The 20,091-nt window shown below is 42.0% G+C and overlaps 1 protein-coding gene across 6 annotated transcripts in view; it reads right to left on the bottom strand.

Annotated features, from left to right (window-relative positions):
* The window catches only part of RIPOR2 (RHO family interacting cell polarization regulator 2), a gene marked incomplete at both ends in the record, with an annotated part of 214,228 nt that overhangs the window by 55,250 nt on the left and 138,887 nt on the right, over nt 1-20,091 (bottom strand). The window lies entirely within an intron of this gene.

Raw genomic sequence — 20,091 nt, 5'->3', positions numbered from 1 at the left:
GACACAGCCGCTGTCCAGACTAAAGACTGCCAAAGTGGACAGCCACTAATAGCATCAATAGTTGCCCTTTAAAAATCCAGCAAACAGGGCTTCCCTAGTGGCGCAGTGGTTGAGAGTCCGCCTGCCGATGCAGGGGACACGGGTTCGTGCCCCGGCCCGGGAGGATCCCACAGGCCGTGGAGCGGCTGGGCCTATGAGCCATGGCCGCTGAGCCTGCGTGTCCAGAGCCTGTGCTCCGCAACGGGAGAGGCCACAACAGTGAGAGGCCCACGTACCGCAAAAACAAAACAAAACAAAAAAACCCCCCAGCAAACAAGCAAGCAAGCAAGTAAAGCTAAAAAACAGCAGCAAAACACTCTTGTAGTCCATCTAGATGTAATGGAAAAGCCCTTCACTGGGCCCTATTCAAAGCTATTTGAAGCAGCTCAGCCAAGGGAGGAGGTTTGAGTGAGTTACTTCCCCAGAGAGAGAACAAACAGCCCCCTTCCCCATGAGGCTGCAGGTTTCTAAATCCCCTCCTCCCCACCCACCCCAGGAGAAAGCAGCTCTGAGGAAGCAAGCATGCATTCTTGCAGGGTATAGGAGCTGACTCACTTGGCAAGAGGCTTTGCAATGAGCAACAGGTTGCTCTTTGATCTGGGTAGGACAGGCATCCCACCCAGTCCTGCTAGGGATGGGGACAGGGAGGCTTAAGTTTTGGAACATTCTCTAGAATTTTAAAAGTAATGACGTAGAAGTATGCATGTGCAATAAAATTAATATCTAGTGCACGAATGGCAGGACAAAACGCGGTGCAAATAAGACTCTTTCTGGTTACTTCCCCCCACCCCCAAGTTTCAAAAATAACCATGATTCACATAAATCCTTAATGAGGTTCTCTTAAGTGTTCTTTGTTGCTTACTAAGCAGTCTGTCTAGTTCTCATTAAAAACCCCTTCTTGGGCTTCCCTGGTGGCGCAGTGGTTGAGAGTCTGCCTGCCGATGCAGGGGACACGGGTTCGTGCCCCGGTCCAGGAAGATCCCACATGCCACGGAGCGGCTGGGCCCATGAGCCATGGCCGCTGAGCCTGCGCGTCCGGAGCCTGTGCTCCGCAACGGGAGAGGCCACAACAGTGAGAGGCCCGCAAACCAAAAAAAAAAAAAGAAAAAAAAAAGAAACCTTCTTAGGTTCATAAAGCATGCCTGTGCTATCTTTGTATCACATGCAAACATAGCAAATATCAAGAAAACGTAATAAATATCAAGAAAAAGATCCAGAAAATTTAATAAATATCAGGAAAACATGTTCTTTCTGTGCTCAATAATTTTATAACCTAAAACCCACCTCAAAGTCTCAATTTGGCAAATTTAATTAGTATTGTATCTCATTTTGTAAATTATTGTTCAACAGGTCTGTTGCATCATGGCGTTCTTTGGTCACAGGGAAAAGACTTAAAGTATTTGAACTATTTTAACTGCGTTATTGTCTTGTACTTCCTAGAGATTATGCTTTTAAACCAAAAAGATTTTTTTCTCTTATCCACTGGATCAGTAGTTTCACATACTCCCAGGCATTCTGACTTAACTAGTATGGACCTGTGTATTGGGATTTTGAAAAGGACCCCAGATGGTTCTGATGCTCTGCCTAGAAAAGAAAAAAAGGATGATGCTGAATTGGTGGAAAATGTTCAAACTTCAGTTACAATCATCTGCTACAGTTTCTCAAATGTCCAACTTTTAAAAAGTCTTAAAGAAGCCTCTCTTTGCAAAGTTTAAATGTTAAATGAATTAAACATTAGAACTGGAGAGTGAAATAATTTTCCTTCTTCCCCCTTTTCAGTAATAGGTAAGAAAGCTTCGTAAGAACAAAACAAATGTTTGTCCTGGATTCTGAGTTTGTAAATTGCTTCGGGATGGATAAAATCCTCAGATGCTTTTCATTACATTTACGTGTTGAATGGATGCCACTGGGAACAGGAAGGGGGGTAAGTGGTTTTGCCTGTCTGGTCTTAGAAATGATCATTATCTATCAGAAGAGAATTCGACTGATAGCTGGCTTAGGCTGAGATCTCTATCCTGCCATCAGTTCCCCTAGAGGCTGGCTCACTGCCTAAGGAGAGTCATAAAATAAGTTTGAGGGCCTCTGCACAAGGTCAGGCTCTTGGAGAAAAGGAGTAGGTTGGAGGAGGTGAGAGCAGGTGGGTTGAAGGATCAGAGTATGAAAAGCACCTCCCCGCCCACACCCCTAACTCTGAAGTAGGGGTGACAGTTCTTTTTTTTTTTTTTTGCTGTACGCGGGCCTCTCACTGTTGCGGCCTCTCCTGTTGCGGAGCACAGGCTCCGGACGCGCAGGCTCAGCGGCCATGGCTCACGGGGCCAGCCACTCCGCGGCATGTGGGATCTTCCCGGACCGGGGCACCAACTCGTGTCCCCTGCATCGGCAGGCGAACTCTCAACCACTGCGCCACCAGGGAAGCCCAGGGGTGACAGTTCTTTGCTACTACTCTTCCAATGGCCTCAGCCATTCCCCAGTGGCTAGTTATCCTGCAACTCTGTTATCATCTTCTTGACAACACCACTCCCACCTCTTGGAGCCCTAAGTCTTCAAGCTGCTCCTTGGCTTCCTAGAATCTCACAGACCTGCTTTCTTCCAGCAAAACTACCCTTAAAGCTACATTACTCATTTTCAGGCTTTAAGGACTTCAAACTGGTTCCTTGTCATTTGCATTTTAGTAGCAGATGCTTCTTTGAACCTTTACCTAAAGAAAGGACTGAAGTAGAATTGCAGTATCACTGCTGGTAGGGTATAAAGTGGTACCGAAAGTTTGGAAGACAACTAGGTAGTATCTACTATTTAAAATGTATCCTTTAATATGTCACATCTACTCTTTGCTATCTCCTGTGGAGAAATGCTCAAGTTCACAAACACTTATATACAGGGATGTTCACGACAGTTAATGTAATAGCGGAAAAACGGAAATGATGTAAATGTTAATCATCACAGGAATGGTTAATACACTATGGCATAACCATAGCAGTTAAAAACAATATACCCACATAGAAAGATCCACCCCCCCACCCCACCCGGCCGAGGACAAATTGCAGAACAAAATAGAGTATGATACCAGGAATGTTGAAAACAAAATATAAAATTATGTACATGAATAGAAAAGTTCTGAAAGTATACACAGTCTATGAAGAGGTGGGATTGAGTAGTAGTCAGAAACATTTTAATTTTTTCTATATTGTTTGAGTTTTTTTTTTTTTTTGCGGTACACGGGCCTCTCACTGTTGTGGCCTCTCCCGTTGCGGAGCACAGGCTCCAGACGCACAGGCTCAGCAGCCATGGCTCACGGTCCCAGCCGCTCCGCGGCATGTGGGATCTTCCCGGACCGGGGCACGAACCCGTGTCCCCTGCATCGGCAGGCGGACTCTCAATCACTGTGCCACCAGGGAAGCCCTGTTTGAGTTTTTATAAAGGAAATGGATTTATGTATGATTGATATGATGCAAAATTCTCTTTTGAAAATGCAGACATTTGGAGTTGTCTAGAGTTGGGACTGGAGAGGAGAGAGAGCTCACATACAAGAACAGATAAGATAGCTTTGATGGGTAACGGCTATATGTATATAGTTTATATTTGTAAGTTCTGAAGAGGAGAAATATAATTTCTGAGAAATAATGTATTAGGTTTCATAAATTCTGATTACACTAGAATAATTCAGATTCCCCAGTGAAGTTCCCATTATGAGCTCTGAGCTATGTACCAACTTCTTTATTTTCATCTGAAGGATTTTTAGAGATGGTACTGTACTCCTGGTAGGACGCACTATTACCCAATACGTATTGTCAAGGTTCATCAAATACCGTATCTAATAAGCACGAAATTCCACATAAAACCACAAGTCTTCTTTGGCTGCTGCTACTTGAAACTCCTGGTGCTTTGAAAAATGTTTCCAGTCCCTAAGTTATTGACTTCTCACCTGGTCTTTCCGAAAATGCCAGCAGAACTAACATTCATTTTTGCGCAGTAAATCCCAGAAAGGTCTCAAATCTTAGGCAAACGATAAAGCTGCTGTGCTTTGCCCCTTATTTGTTTTGTCCCAGGAGGCCCAGGCTGTTAAACCGGGTGGCCACCCCTGCCCTGCCATTCTCATAATCCCTGGGAAGAACGGAATCTTTCTGGAAAGAATCCCCAGCACCTTGACTAAGAGTTGAACAAACCCTACCATTCTGAGCCGAGTCTCTTAGCACAGAAGCCAGAAAGTCACAGTTGTTTCTCTTCTCGACTCTTCATACAGTGAAAACCGCTGCCTTCTCCCTGGCTATGCAGTGCTAAGATCCAACTGAACACATACCGGAGTCTTTTGAAATTAAAATGAGTATAGGATTTCATGTGTTCTGATATGACACGGTGATACAAGTACACCGGGCCTTGGTGGGTACCATGAGCCACCAGCCAACCGGAAGTTCCTAGTTTGTTTAAATTAGAAGGCAGCTTATCAGATCAGCAGGCAGTTTGGAAACAGCACTGAGCCTGGCTGGAGATGGCAGGGTCTGGGGAGGGGGCTGAGGCAGATAAAAAAAGATCAAGGGTCAAGAGGTCCCCCCTCATCCCACCAGGTCTCACGCCTTGTTTAGATCAGAAATAAAAGGTACAATATGAGTGCAGCTCAGAGGGGGGAAATAGCCAGTGACCTGGAGAACACAGAGATAATCTGATTCTTAAGAATAAATGAATGAATGACAGAAGTCAACCTTGGAAGGCTGCTTGGAAGACAGGCAATGAAAGGCATCCGTCACACAGCAGGGCTACGCACCAGACCCCAAAACACAGTTCCTGATAGCGCTACCAGTAGAAGTAGTAAAAATGGAAGAAAAATGCTTTGAAAGTTCAGTCTAGGTGACAGTTCCATTTCCCATTACATTTTTATAAACTGCTATTCTGGCTTAAACTTTCTTGTAAATTTGATTAGCCTGAGTTAGCAAGGTTCTCTACCCAAATGTGAACAATTCCTCTCGGGAAACCCCAAGGTTAGGTAAGACAGGCCAACCTCCTTTCATCACTTCTTGGGCATGAATCTCCAAACTGACGAGTTCACAGTAGAAGTGTTAGAGGCATTGATTAACTGATATGGTAACTGGACAAAGCAACCAGTCAGCTAGAAGGAATGTTAATATTGATCGTTAGAGTTAAATATACTAAGACTCATGAAAGCAAATAAGAATCATTAGGTTATTTTTAGTTTTTCCAAGCATAAAAGCACTGCTGTATTAGGAAAATACAGAGAAGTAGAAAGAAGTCAGGGCAGGGACAGGGAGGGAAGAACCATATTGTTTTCTAGCACCCATCGATAACCACCAGCAGAATTTTGGTGCATGTAATTTTCTTCAACTCTTCCCTTTCCGCATAAAACATAAGAATTTTGAGCACAATCCATGTTAAATTTTGTATCCTGCTTTTTCTAAAAAATTAATTAATTAATTAATTAATTTTTGGCTGCATTGGGTCTTTGTTGCTGTGCGTGGGCTTTCTCTACCTGTCGAGAGCAGGGGCTACTCTTTGCTACGGTGCATGGGCTTCTCACTGCAGTGGCTTCCTTTGTTGCAGAGCATGGGCTCTAGGCGTGTGTGCTTCACTAGTTGCGGCACACAGGCTCAGTAGTTGTGGCGCATGGGCTTAGTTGCTCTGCGGCATGTGGGATCTTCCCGGACCAGGGCTCGAACCCATGTCCCCTGCATTGGCAGGCGGATTCTTAACCATTGCGCCACCAGGCAAGTCCCTATCATATTCTTTTTTAGAGGTATGTTGAGGGGTTTATAAATTAGCTTTTTTCTTCAACCACCTTTAAGAGGGTACTTAGGTCTACCCCACACTCCATGTGCTATCTTGGATAATAAAAGGGAATCCATACAGTCTATATTATATATGCCTTTTATTTCTGATTTTAAGATATGGTCAAAAGCAAAGTGGACCCTTGCCAGGATGACACCTGGGCCTCTCTATGGGAGACGGGGGAGCAGATTAGCATTTGTACATGCTGGAGTTGCAGGACATCAAACATTATGAAATTTAAAAAACAACAACACAACAGCTGACATCACTGTCTTAATCCTGGAAGAGCAAGGTTTTTATGGTGTTTTCCTTTTTTTCATTTAACCAAATTCTCTAATATAGAACACAAACAGGTAATTCTGGAAGACCCCCACTATGGACAGAAAATATAACAGACATCTGTGATTTCTGAATGAAGTTAGTAAGGACATCTCAGTTCTCACCAAAGCATTTGTCGTGGAGCGAAAATGCTGACTTAGAAATCAATAGTTGTGGGCTTCCCTGGTGGCGCAGTGGTTAAGAATCCGCCTGCCAATGCAGGGGACACGGGTTCGAGTGCTGGTCCGGGAGGATCCCACATGCCGCGGAGCAACAAAGCCTGTGCACCACAACTACTGAAGCCCGTGCTCCACAATTACTGAAGCCTGCCTGCCTAAAGCCCGTGCTCCACAACAAGAGAAGCCACCGCACTGAGAGGCCCGCGCACCGCAACGAAGAGTAGCTCCCGCTGGCAGCAACTAGAGAAAGCCCACGCACAGCAATGAAGACCTAACGCAGCCAAAAATAAATTAGGTGAAATAAATAAATTTAAAATATAATAAAAAACATTAAAAAAAAAAGAAATCAATAGTTGCATAGCTACAAAGCTACGCCATCTCCACGTTAGACTGAGACCAACCCTCTGAGATAAGGCAATGGCCATTAGGTCAGTTGGCAGGTTGCTGGAGTGACAATGCTGGCAAAAGTAGACAATTCTACAGTCAACCCAAGTGTTGGCCTGGTGCCAGGGATGGGAGCAGGCAAAGGACCATGAGAGAACTTTTGGGGGTGGGGCTGGAAGTGTTCTAAAACTGTGTTGTGGTGATGGTTGCACAACTGTATACATTTACTAAAACTCAAACTGTATACCTAAGACGAATTAATTTTATATGATACACGAGTTTTACATCAATAGAGCTGTCGGAAAATCACTATCAATTTCCAGAACATGTCATCATTCCTTTTGCAAGAGGAAGTGCCAAGGCATCAGGACCTGAAAAGGAAAAGCTCGATCAACAAGCAACCACCTGGGAGTTGAATATTTTCGTGATGTGATCCTTTTCCCCATCAACACCACATAAGATGCAGCACACTGGCCCCACCGTGCTTTCTGAGTCATTTCTTCCTGCCTGCTTTGTGCTCCTCCGCTCTCCTCTCCTAACAGTGCTGTCCTGTTTATGCACCTCCACATCTTGGTCAAGGGCAGAAGTATAATTCAGTTGTCTGAAAGAGGCATGTGGGTCAGATGTAAATAGCCTGCTATGCTAAATGATTATTTAAGATGAATCCTAAAAATAGGTGTCTGCTCATTGTATGGTTGCAAGGTACCTATTACAGAACAGTTGAGTAATCTTTAAAAAAGTGGATATATTTAAGTCACGGGCTTTTTTTTTTTTTTTTTGCGGTACGCGGGCCTCTCACTGTAGTGACCTCTCCCGTTGCGGAGCACAGGCTCCGGGCGCACATGCTCAGCGGCCATGGCTCACGGGCCCAGCCGCTCCGTGGCATGTGGGATCTTCCCGGACTGGGGCACGAACCCGTGTCCCCTGCATCGGCAGGAGGACTCTCAACCACTGAGCCACCAGGGAAGCCCTGGGCTTTTTTTTTTTTGGAGTGTACTGCCTTAAAATAAATCAATGCAAGGCTAATATTTGCCTCTCAGTTGTCAGCTTTGTTTGCTAACCAAACAGTAAATACATGCATGAGATATTACATTGATTGACTGAGACAAGTGATGTGAACGTATGAAAAAACTTAGAGCAACACAGACTCACTCCTCAGTGAGAGATGGAAGAACCAAGCTCAGGTGTTCTTACTGGCCTCTTGGGCACATACTAAACTTGCTGAAGCTCAAATTTGGTATCTAGAGAATGAGAGTAGTAATTCCTCCCCATTTTAATAGACAAGCATTGTAAGGTTCAACAGAGATCAAAGCATCATTCGATCTTACAATCGTGAGGCTACTTGGACATCTTCTAACCTGACTTCTCACCAGCCCTATAGACGGTAAGACTTCTGCTTAAAAACAGACAGAAAATGAGGAAGTGCTTTATAAAAAGTAAGGTGCTTGAGAAATACAAAGATTGCGATAACGAAGACTGAGGTTCAGCTAACGTGGAAGAAAAGGAACTCATTTTCAGAATCTCTGGAAACTGATATCAATGGTTTTCTTTCCATATTTTCTAAGACACCTCATCAACACAATTATTAAGTACATATTATCGGCTCATCACTGGCAGGATGCTATATGTTGCCCAAGATCCAAACAGAACCAAAGACTGATCTCTGCTATAAACAGTTTTAATAATTTAATGGGAGAAGAAAATATGACTGTACATAAAGCAGTTGGGAGATCATTTCTGATGTAAGAAATATGTAAGAAATAACACACAGTGAAATTTTAAGTGATGTCTATTTCTCAGTGCTCCAAGGAAAGCAGTAGAGCTGAGATGATTAGAATGTGGACTCCCAAGTCAGACAAATCTGGGCTCCATCTGGGGGCTACAGTTTACAGCTGTTTGAACTTATGCAGGTTACTTAACCTCTCTGAAACCCAGTTTCCTCATTTGTATAAAAGGACTAACACTTCAGAGGATTTTTGAGGTGCAAATGAGTTAGTATACTCAATGCCTGGTGTGTGGTAAGTGCTTAATAAAATTTAAAATAATAGAGTTCTCTCAATGGAGAGGGAGATAAATGAGACAGGTACAGCCAGGAAGTTTCATAGAGAAGATAAAACGCTGGCTACATCCAGAAGAATGGATGTGATCTAAACAGGTGAAAACCAGGGAAGCCGGAAACTAGCATCTTTGTGAACATAGCAATTTTTAGATAATTAAAAAGCAGAACTACTTTAAATACTGACTGATAAAAACTAAAACCATGGGTACTTTGGAAGCCCAGTTCAAAAACCAATTACGGTTTTGTTTTTGTTTTTTTGAAATAATTGGAAGCTTACAGAAAAGTTACAAGAAAAGAACAAAAAGCTCATACATCTTTCATCCAGATCCACCATTTGCTGAAATCTGTCACGTTTTACTCTGTCGTCTCCCCCCATACACACATACCCATTACTACTTCCTGAATCATTTGAGAATAACTTGCATATACATATTTATATATATATTTGCTCCTCCCCGTTGAGCAATCTGCAGATACGATGCGTCAATGTGTGTATCCTAAAGACGTGGTCATCACTTACATAATTGCAGTACAATTGTCAACATCAGGAAATTTAACATCAATACGATACAGACCTAATGTACAGACCTTATTCAAATTTTACAAATGGTCCCAATAATGTTTGGTATACTGTCCCTCCTCCCCCACCCCCATGCTAGGAGCCAATCCAGGATCATGCCCTGCCTCTCTTGAAATGTGCCTTTAGTCTCCTTTAATCTGGGATGGTTCCTTGTCCTTTCTTTGTCTTTTGTGACTTGGACATTTTCACAGAGTACAGACCGGTTGTTCTATAGAACGTTCCTTAGTTTGGGTCTGTCTGATGTTGTCTCATAATTAGGCTTAGGCTATGCATTTTTGGGAGTGACAGCACATATTGTTGTCCTTCTGAAGGTACTGCATTCGAAGGCACAAGGAATCACTTGGTCCTATTACTAGTGATGTTAACTTTGATTACTTGGTTAAGGTGTTGTTGGACAGTTTCTCCCCTGGAAAGTTTCTATTTTTGCCTTTGCAACTGATAAGTGGTTAGTAAGGAGGTACTTCGGGGCTACGCAAATATCTTGTTTCTTTAACCCAGAAGCTTTAGCATCCATTGATAATTTTTGCCCAAATCAATTATTATGATGATGGTGGCAAAATGGTACTCTTTGAACTCAATCATTGTTTTCTACTGTAAGAGCTTTCTTGAATCCTTTTATTTATTTGTTTTTACTTATTTTCAGGACTGTCAGCATGGATTCATGGATTCTTATTTTATTCAATGGGCTTGATCCATGACTATCATTTGATGCAAAAGCCAACTGTTTCTTGAAGCATTTTCTGAGCAGATCAACCAGCTCAACCAGAGGGGTCTTGCCTTGTGGACCACAAAACTTCCAACTATTTTTTGTTGTTGCACTTCTATTTTATTTAGTTAGTTTTTGTTTTCAAAGCTTGGTCTTTATTTTATTTTTTGATTTTTAAAAATAAATTTTTATTGGAGTATAGTTGATTTACAATGCTGTGTTAGTTTCTGCTATACAACAAAGTGAATCAGTTATACATATACATATACCCACTCTTTTTTAGATTCTTTTCCCATATAGGTCATTACAGAGTACTGAGTAGAGTTCCCTGGGCTACACAGTAGGTTCTTATTAGTTACCTATTTTATATATAGTCGTGTGTAGATGTCAATCCCAAGCTCCCAACTTATCCCTCCCCCCTTTCCTTCTTGGTAACTATAAGTTTGTCTTCTACATCTGTGACTCTATTTCTGACAAAACTTCCAATAATTAATGGGAATTAACATACTCAGGGGCTCAGTGTATTATAATTATCTCCCTGAATGTTTCATCTCTTTAATAAGCTACAAACTTCTTGAGTGTAGGTACAACCTATCTGTACCAACTTCTTTCATGCTCAATACAGGGTAGAATAGAAAAGCATTGTCTCTGGAGCCAGGCTAACCCCAGGGTTCACCCAAGTTCTCTCTGAGCTCCAATTTTTCTTGTCAATAAAATGAGTATAATAAGAACTAAGTCACCAATTGTTATTGCCAGGAGAAAATGAGAAAACATATGTAAAAATCTTAGTGTGGAGTAATGGTCTTTTCTACTAAGTAGAATGTGCCCTTTGAAGATATATCTGGCTTTTATCCATCAAATAGAATGCACTAACTATAAAACCATACATAATTTACAGGTGAAGAGATACACAGAAATAAAGTAATTTGACATTACTGCTCTCCTCTTTCTTTCTCTTTTATTCCCCCTCTAAGCAATGACAGCAGAGAACTGTGAAGCTATTGTTAGGGTCTGGCTGAACCATTTGAAGAGTAAAGAAGAAACGTTAATTGCACGTCTACTCACTGGGACAGTCAGTTGTAGGAACTTCTAGATAATTGGCACCATTTCAGCCTGGGGAAAAATGAAAACTCTATTTCTTCTTCCATTCTGGTGGATTAAATAAATGCAGGGAGAAGCGGCTGGCCTCACGATAATTAGAAGAGAAATGACTCAGGACATAAAACTCGCTTAAATGTCAAGAGGGGTTGAATAGATTTTGACTAATGTTGTTATAACTCATTTTAAAATGCAAAGTCTAGAACACTCGGAGGCCCTCATTTGGAGCAAACGAGACATCAAAACAGGACCAACTGTTTCCTGGTTTGAAGGAAAAAGCATTTTGCACTTATTACCTAATTTTTTTTAAAACCTATTCAAAACCATGTACATCAAAAGGGAAAATTTCTTGGAAACATGGTCCTCACAGACAGCTTGGCTGATCCTGCTGAGAAAAAAATACACCCACCACAAATCCTCATTATTTGATCATCAGATTCAAAAACAACACTCCAACATAGAAGAAAATGGTCCCATGCCTGGTGTTACCAACTCCTTCAGGCTTTTCTTGCGTGTAGCCTGTTTACCCCTAGAGCTTGGCAACTCATTACTAGCTAATGGTGATTGTTGCTTCTTTACTTCAAAACAGCATCAAAATGACACTGACATCTTCTATTGTTATTTGACTTTACTGAAATTACCTTTTTTTTTTTTTTTTTTTTTTTTTTTTTTTTTTTTTTTTTTTTTTTTTTTTTTTTTTTTTGTGGTATGCGGGCCTCTCACTGTTGTGGCCTCTCCCGTTGCGGAGCACAGGCTCCGGACGCGCAGGCTCAGCAGCCATGGCTCACGGGCCCAGCCGCTCCGCGGCATATGGGATCCTCCCAGACCGGGGCACGAACCCGTATCCCCTGCATCGGCAGGCGGACTCTCAACCACTGCGCCACCAGGGAGGCCCTGAAATTACCATTTTTATAAGCTCATAGTTTTAATCATTTTCACTAGAATGGAGCTACATCTTTGGACATCTTAAAGAGAAAAAAAATCCTTAGGTCCTGGAAGATTGGACCCAACAGTGTTCTGGGAAGCATAATCATGCACCATGTACTATTTCCTTGCCCAGCATGGGTGACCAACACTGGTATTCATTTGTGGGCATGAGAGTCAGGTAGAAAATGGAATTGAACCTTATAATTAAGCTACATGGTACAGTTCATCTCAGAGAAAGGAGAAGAAATTATCTTAAAGCTTTTCAGATATGGCCTACATAATCAAACAAATAGATTCTTCTTATGGTCAATTAATTTATTTCTGGCCATCCGAGCAATTAAATTGAATTGATGGAGGACTGACAATTTTATGTGATGGCAAATATAGCTAAAGATACCGACTCAATTATGGTAATGTCATTTGATCACAGCCTTTGTTTGCACTAGGAGGTTACAGTTGAGCCCTTGCTTAGGTAAAGCAATGGACTTAAAATTAAGGCAGTCTTGGGCCTCCCTGGTGGCGTGGTGGTTGAGAGTCCGCCTGCCGATGCAGGGGACACGGGTTCGTGCCCCGGTCCAGGAAGATCCCACATGCCGCGGAGCGGTTGGGCCCGTGAGCCATGGTCACTGGGCCTGTGCGTCCGGAGCCTGTGCTCCGCAACGGGAGAGGCCACAACAGTGAGAGGCCCGGGTACCGCAAAAAAAAAAAAAAAAAAAAAAAAGGCAGTCTTTTCAAAGTCATGTTACACTTGTCATTTTATTCCTGTTGTTATGACAACACTTTTAAAAGCAGCACTTCAAATGCTTAGCATTCAGGCATCTTATTATAGACTTGAATATAATATATGAGGGTATAAAGTGCAGGGGTTTTAAAGGGGCCAAGGGATGCAGGGTTAGAACACCTGGATGCCTTCTCAGCTTTAGCCCCTGGAGCTCCTTAACTTGGCTTTGTCTACTGAAAAAAAAAAAAAAAAAAAAAAAAAAAGAAGTGAGGGCTCATCCAGAGGAGGGAAGATGAAAGAATTTATGTGGGAAGATATGTATTATTATTCAGTCTCTGTTCTGATTCTCTTGATTACAGCCTGCGTCATGCAGTTTTTAGAAGTCTGTAAATGATGGTGTGTGCTGATCAACTTCAGGTGCTTATTGTTAGCTATTGGAATGATTCGTTTATGTAACTGTAACTTTATAGAAAGACTTCTCATAACGCAGACTTATTATGAAAATTAATAATCGATATTTGGGAGACTGGGATTGACACATATACATTATTGATACTATGTATAAAATAGACAACTGATGGGAACATACTGTATAGCACAGGGAACTCTACCTAATGCCCTGTGGTAACCTAAATGGGAGCGAAGTCCAAAAGGGAGGGGATATCTGTATGTGTATGGTTGATTCATTTTGTTGTGCAGTGGAGGCTAACACAACGTTGTAAAGCAACCACCCTCCAATAAAAATTAATTTTAAAAAATCGATAAAGGGATAGTGGTATTGGAGTGAATCTATTACATGAAGCAATGACCTGTTGTGTTTGCACTACAGTCTGATAAAAGCACAAAAATGTTTGTTAAATCTTATGTTGTAAGTTTTTCAATTGAAGTATAGTTGATTTATTAAAATACTGTTAGTTTCAGGTGTACAGCAACGTGATTCAATTATACATATATTTTTTCAGATTATTTTCCATTATGTTATTATAGGATATTGAATATAGTTCCCTGTGTTATACAGTAAATCTTTATTCCTTATCTATTTTATGTATAATAGAAAAATACAGAACGCTTCACAAATTTGCATGTGATCCTTGCACAGGGGCCGTGCTAATCTTCTCAGTCTTGCTCCAATTTTAGTATATGTGTTGCCAAAGTGAGCACTAATTTTTTGTTGTTGTTGTTTAAGCAACATACAAATAAAAAAATGTTTTTATTAAGGAAATGAGCTAGTTGAATGCTGGCACTTTCCAATCATTATGTACTAATAGGGGGACATTTATCTGTCTTGTTAATTCTCTCTGCCTTAAAGTAAATTTCTCTGATAATTTTACCTTGGTCTCCTTAGACCTGTGGCGTTGTGTCTGAAGTCACGTGAATTATTACCAAACAAAGTAGAGGTGATAAAAAAAAAGGAGGATGCAAACGATAACATTTCAGAAAAACTCAGTGTCAGAAAGTTACTCTGTGGTTCGAATAGAATAAGGCTGTGTATGAATGTGCCATCACATGCCAGAAGTTTCAAAGCTGAGTGGTTTCCCAGAGGCCTGTACACGTGTTCTCTGAATGGTAATTTTAGCAAATTAAACTGCTATAATAGGGATAGTGGTTTCATTACTGGTCCTTGCTGCTGCATACCAAGAAGGTGGTCATATTAACAACATCTGCTGAGTTATTTTTGTTTGCCAAAACCAAATAATTTATAACCAGAATGCAAAGCAGTTAGGTATAGCGATGTGCAAATACCTACATTATCAACAAAGCAGAATTATGTTCCTTTTTATGGTACGCCAAGAGCGTAAAATAATTTCTTACTATCCCTTGCTCTGTCCAGAGGATTTGAAGCTGTAGAAACAGGAATGAAGCAAAAAGTCCATTTAATCCTTAGCTTAAAGTACAATTTAGTGCAAAGAAAGAACAAATGTTTATGGATCCCACACTGGACACATCAACATATGGCCAATTCCCAACAGCAAAGACAAAAGAATACATTACGGGCTTATCTGTACACATGTGAAATGCCACATTACTTGGATTCTGAGCCCAAAGGCACTGTCAGGATGTTTCCCCTCTCAGATGCCCACATAACTCCTAAAATCACACCAAGCTCCCACTCAGCTAGCAAATTAACTTCTGCTCTTAGCTGTCTGTGACCCTTTGCCCATTCATGCCCTTAGCCCATCTACCTAGAGGGGAGTCAGATCCATTTTTATAAAGCAGGAAAAAGAGGGGTTGGGAGACTTTTCCCAAGACAACCTGTCTCCCCTACCACACCACTCCATCACCTCTCACCAGTTTCAACCCTGTTCTAGGCCATTCCCTGTGAATTCACTCCATCCTCTGGGTCACAGTAGAATTGTTTGAAGGGATACTTTTTATCTTCTGGGACTCAAATCTCACTCTGAAATGCTTGGCTTTCTTTTGGCTCTGTGTTTTAAATTTTGTCTCTGGTTCACTAGTGAGAAAGTGGTTTTTATTCATTTTCTTGGGTCCTTAGCCACTGTCTCCACCACCCCACCCATCTGGTCAGCCTGGGCGAAGTTATAAAAAGTAGAGTGAGGGCTTCCCTGGTGGCGCAGTGGTTGAGAGTCCGCCTGCCGATGCAGGGGACACGGGTTCGTGCCCTGGTCTGGGAGGATCCCACATGCCACAGAGTGGCTGGGCCTGTGAGCCATGGCCGCTGAGCCTGCGCGTCCGGAGCCTGTGCTCCACAATGGGAGAAGGCCACAACAGTGAGGGGCCCGCGTACCGCCAAAAAAAAAAAAAAAAAAAAAAAAAAAGTAGAGTGAGAGCGAGTGGTTCTTTGGTCAGCCTGGGAGAAATAAAGCAGGTAACAGGCTTTCTCTGGATAGATCTTCTCAGGGCTTCAGACTTCCTACTCATCAAATCATTTATTCATGGGAAAAAAGGGAGGAGAAAGGACAAGAGACTCAAAAGACATACCATCTTGATGCAATGTGTGGACCCTGTTTTAGTCATGATGCCAAACCTAATGAAAAAAGTCATTTTTGAGACACTTGGGACATTTTAATATGGATTAGATATTAGACGATACTAAGGAAATATCGCTCATTTTGTTAGGTGCAAAATGGAATTAGGATCATGCAGGAAAATGTCCACTCTTTTGAGATGCCCGCGGAAGCTTGTAGGAGTGAAATGACATACGGTCTAGAGTTACTTTAGGAGGCTTTAATAACAACAATAACAAAAGGGATGGATGAAGCAAGTGTGGAAAATTCTTGACAGTCGTTCCACTGGGTGATGGGTTTTTAGGAATTTGTTATCCCATTTTCTTTATTTACATGCATATTTGAACATTTTAATTTATTGGATGTCTACTGGCCCAGTGCTGATAAAAGAAGGCAATCCCAAATAGTGTATGGGTGTCAGGGCCCGCATCTAGCATGAAGCAGGCAAGTATAGCGTCAGAGACAGTAATTCTTAACCTTCACCCGCTTTATGGAGCACTTTAGAACACACTGAAGGTAAGAATGGGAGACGCAGGATGAATGCAACACATGACAATCCCTGTCCTCCTCAAATCTCGGTGCAGGTAAAGATGAGGTCATAGAGAAGGGAAATTTGTCTATTTTCTCTAGAAGGAGAGGGAGATTTGGTTTAGCCTTTTTCCTTGGTGAGTCGACCCAATCCTACTTCGAAGCAAACAAGAAGCCTATAATTTGACCACATTGGTGGTCAAATTAACTGGCTTTAATAAGTTCCAGATCCACCTAATTTTCCATTCCTCCCAGACCAACATCTGTGTAAACACAGAAACCCCCAAACTGGGACCATCTCTCTTAGACATGGAGCAGATTAACAGGGAAAGGAACTGTGTGGTCAGGGGGCCTCAGATTTTGCCTCCGTCCTCTGTCTTGTAGGAAGAAGCTCGTGGGAATATCCTGAGGCTTTCACCATGGACAAGGGCACAGAGGGGTCTAAGGCTGTCAGGACTTGAGAAACAAATGCATACTTTGAACAAACTGGCAGTACTGAGCTTAGTAGCATTAGTCATGCAAAAATGAAAAGATGAAATAATCTCTGTGTAGGGAAGTTAGGTGTTCAAGCCAATTGACAGAGGCCTTATGCACCATATGGAGCATCCAAAGAATTTAGTACCTGATGCTAAATTTAGAAGACTTTGGAATAGGTGACGCTTTGGGGAATAAAAATAAACAGAATGGTGCGTCTTTTGGTGGTCACACAGCTGTCTGTAGTATCACCTAATGAGGAGACTCATAATAACATTTCACGTTTGCAGACTGCTCTTTTCCAAATGCTTTGACATCTATGTCCTGACAGCAACCCTGTACATTAGGTAGGACAATTACCATGATTCCTAGGTAAGGAAATTGACCTGTAGACAACCGTTCCAACAAGGCTGTTGGCAGAACTAGAACTAGCATTGGAGTTTCTACCACCCACGTGTGGTCTTGCTTCTACTCATCTCTATTTTCCTTTAGCTGAGAAAGCAGAATTCCTCCTCTAGTTTTCTTTGCCTGTTTCTTTTTCTTTTCTTTTTTTTTAAATTTGGCCGTGCTGCGTGGCTTGCAGGATCTTAGTTCCCCGACCAGGGACTGAACCCACACCCTTGGCAGTGAGAGCGCAGAGTCCTAACCACTGGACCCCCAGGGAATTCCCTTCTTCGCCTGCTTCTTAATGTGACTTGCCTTCAACTTGGAGTGGAGGGTCACCAGTGCTCAGAATGCCCTGTGGCCCTGAAGACGTCATTAATCAGTTCTGATCAGGTGCTCAGAGGGTTCAGGAACAATTGATCTTTGTCTCACTGTCACTCTCCCTGCTTTTTCTTTTCTTTTCTTTTTGCGGTATGCGGGCCTCTCACTGTTGCGGCCTCTCCCGTTGCGGAGCACAGGCTCCGGATGCGCAGGCCCAGCGGCCATGGCTCACGGGCCCAACCGCTCTGCGGCATGTGGGATCTTCCCGGACCAGGGCACGACCCCGTGTCCCCTGCATCGGCAGGCGGACTCTCAACCACTGCGCCACCAGGGAAGCCCTGCTTTTTATTTTCTTATTCCATAACCTTTCCCCACAATGAGATGCTCATTATAACATAGTATAACACAGTATAACAATAATAACGGCATTTTAGATTCAACAAAAATAAATGGGTAATCCTTGCTATTCATGAGTAATGCCTTGTACCTTAAACTCTTGTGGCTAAATCCAGAAAGTTCAGTTTTGACTAAACCCAGACCTGAATTATTGGGTTTATTTGCAGATATTTACCACATTAAGATAAATATTTAACCGATATCTCAGCCTCTCCACCTTCCTATTGATACAACTATCAATAACCTCTAGAAAGAGCCTCATATAATTTAGAGTGTCTCAAACCTGGCTGCATATCAGAAGTTCCTGGAGAGCTTTTTAAAAATGTGATTGTCTGAGCCTCATCCCCAGAGATTTTGTTTTAATTGATCTGGGGTGGAGCCTCGCCAGAGATACTTAAAAAAAATCTTCCCAGGGTTTAATTTTTCTCTGTGCACACAGTATACCATAATCTTGATCACATCTGCCTTCCATTCTTTCAATATGTAAAAAATTGAGTCACCATTAATGTTCTTTAGTCACTTGATTCCAACTCCACTACGAGAAATATTTGAAAAAGGCATTGTAGTCTTTACCAGAAACACAGGACAAAATTGTCTCTCTTATTTAGTGGCAAAAAGGAATGGCTCTGAGAGTCTTAGGATTTAAAAGAAAAAACTTTTCCACTGTTGTAAAGACTCAAAAGTAACTGCCTATCAGGACTGGAACTCATGGTCCTCTCATCTTCTGTTTTCCAGTTGTGTGCTGACAAAACAAATGAGCCTTGCATCTCAGGGCTGCTGAGACCAAAGAATTCAGCCTGCCTGGGTTTGTGGCCCGTCAGTACCACTTTATATTGTATAGCCTTGATGGGCTGCTTAACCTCTCCAGACCTTAACTGCCTCATCTGTAAAATTGGGAAAAGAACCAAACTCATAGTTTGCTGTGAAAATTAAATAGGTTACTGAATTAAAGTGCTTAGAACAGTGAATAGCATTCGCTATTCTTACCGTTACAATGATGAGGATATATTATCAAGTTGTCTCCATTTTCTTTTTCTTTTTTTTTGTCTCCATTTTAATGAGGTCTGGATGGAGACTTCCTGTGCATCTCCCAGAGGAAAAATCTTTCAAAGGAGGTTGATTTTCTGAGCTTTATAATTTACCTAGGATCTCATTTATAGTACTGTGCATTCTCAGGTGTCTTGAAAGTCGAATTAGCTGAGCTAGGCTTCAGTTAGAGAGACTATATAATATCTGCAGAGGGGGTAAAAAAATAGCTGATTCTTCCTAAATAATAAAATGCAGTTGGTATTAAATATGGCACAAGATCCTAGGATATTTTACCACCAAGCAGGCATTTTTAAGAGTTGATTTTCTATGGTATGATGTGTGAGCTTTTCAGCGGACGCCCTCCAGATAACCAGCTGCTCTGAACATTTTCTTTTTTGAAGGGTGTCATTCACACTGTGTATTTCTCAAACCTCATCCCAAGACTTTGGAATTGAAAGTACAGAGAACATTAAATGTGGGTGCTGAGTACAATCCAATGGGATGAGCAGAATGTGGAATGTGAACTGGGCAATGTCTTTAAAAAAATGACATGCATTCACGTAAGAATGTATTTTGATCCCTAGGAGGGACAAATTTTTCTCTGTACCAAAAATATACCATTTGGCAGGATGGGTTTATTGTTTCCGAGGCAGCAGTGCGGGTGTTCCAGCCCCAAGAGCAGATGCCCTCCAACTGTTCAGCTTGGGGTATTCAGGGTAAAGAGAAAAAGGGGGCAACAGTATGGACAGGTGGCTGGACACAGCCAGCCACTGCACCCCCTACCCTCCTGCCGCCTTCCAGAGCTGGATTTCAGACCACGCTGTGTGCCACAATTAATATTCTCAGCAGGCAAGGGCAGTATCAAATTTATCCGTTATGTTTCTGTTAGCACTTCCAGAGTCAAGGAAAATGGTTTAAGTGGGAGCATTTGTCTTAGTGAATGAGAATACACTTAAACTTAACACGTGTGTATATATGTTACGTATTTCCTGAGAGTCAGCTCAGAGGCAATGTCATGCCATCACAGCTCTAATTAACAGAGGGTCTTATGTTAGACAGAATCTTAGAGATTGCCACAGTCAGTGTCTTTGTACGCAACAGAGAGAAGCAGCGAGTAAGAGCAAGGGAGCAGCAGGATCCAGAGGCTTAAACACACACGTGCACACACAGTTTCCTCAAGTTGTGTGGTGTGTGGTTAGACCATCAG

Source organism: Hyperoodon ampullatus (assembly GCF_949752795.1).
Source record: "Hyperoodon ampullatus genome assembly, chromosome: 10".
Lineage (NCBI taxonomy): Eukaryota > Metazoa > Chordata > Mammalia > Artiodactyla > Ziphiidae > Hyperoodon > Hyperoodon ampullatus.
This window is presented reverse-complemented; position numbering and strand designations above follow the sequence as displayed.